The sequence below is a fragment of the Mastomys coucha genome, unplaced genomic scaffold (assembly GCF_008632895.1).
Source record: "Mastomys coucha isolate ucsf_1 unplaced genomic scaffold, UCSF_Mcou_1 pScaffold23, whole genome shotgun sequence".
NCBI lineage: Eukaryota > Metazoa > Chordata > Mammalia > Rodentia > Muridae > Mastomys > Mastomys coucha.
The window spans coordinates 14786128-14786992 of record NW_022196906.1 but is presented as its reverse complement, the minus strand read 5'-3'; the positions used below and the strand labels follow the sequence as shown (position 1 = coordinate 14786992).

Genomic DNA, 865 nt, shown 5'->3' with positions numbered 1-865 from the left:
CACACACACACACACACACACACACACACACACACACACATCAATGGGAAAGTGCCTGCAGCTAAGCCTAAAGATGTGAATTAGCACTCTTCTCATGGTAGAAGGAAAAAACTCTTGCAGGTTACTGTCTGATCTCCACATGTACATTCACTGATATTATTAATAAAGATTCCTTAATAAGTACATTGGGCAAAGTGGTGCATGCCTGTAATCTCAGCACTTGGGGGAGCTGAAGCAGGGGATCAAGAATTCAAGAGTGACCTAACCTGTCTTTATGAGGCTGTGCCTAATACCTTTCCACATCCACCCTCAAAAGGGAAAAGTGGATGACATTAAACCTAGCTGGGTTAATTCAGAGAGAGTCAACATATGCAGTGTCCAGAATGCTGATGCTTAACTAAGAATTTTGAGTGAGCTCTGTAGGTGCTGCAACCCCGGGCTTGCTCTACCTGAGATGCTTGTAGGCTACTCTAGGTGTTGCCATGGACACTGGGGAAGGGGATGCTTGGGATTTAAAAAAGAAAGAAAAAATTGCTATCCGGGGCAAAAATTAAAAAAAAAAAAAAAATCATTGCAATCCAGGGCATTCCCAGTAACTGAACTGCATTATCAGATGAGTTCTTTCCGTGTCCTGGCCTCAGTTTCTCCCACCTCAAAACTGAGAGCAATTCTCTCTTGAAAGACGGTAGCTACGACGACGAGGAGGAGGAGGAGGTGGAGGACGTGGAGGACGTGGAGGAGAAGGAGGAGGAGGAGGAGGAGGAGGAGGAGAGAATGAGCCAAGAAAAAAGAGAGGGAGGGAGATAAGGAGGTGGAGATGGGATTAGTGGAAGAGGAAGAGAGAGGAGAGAAGGTGGGGGAGAGG

At 46.1% G+C, this 865-nt stretch overlaps 1 protein-coding gene across 1 annotated transcript in view; it reads right to left on the bottom strand.

Moving 5' to 3' along the window:
• Positions 1-865, bottom strand: part of Pin1 (peptidylprolyl cis/trans isomerase, NIMA-interacting 1) — a 12214-nt gene that overhangs the window by 10229 nt on the left and 1120 nt on the right. The window lies entirely within an intron of this gene.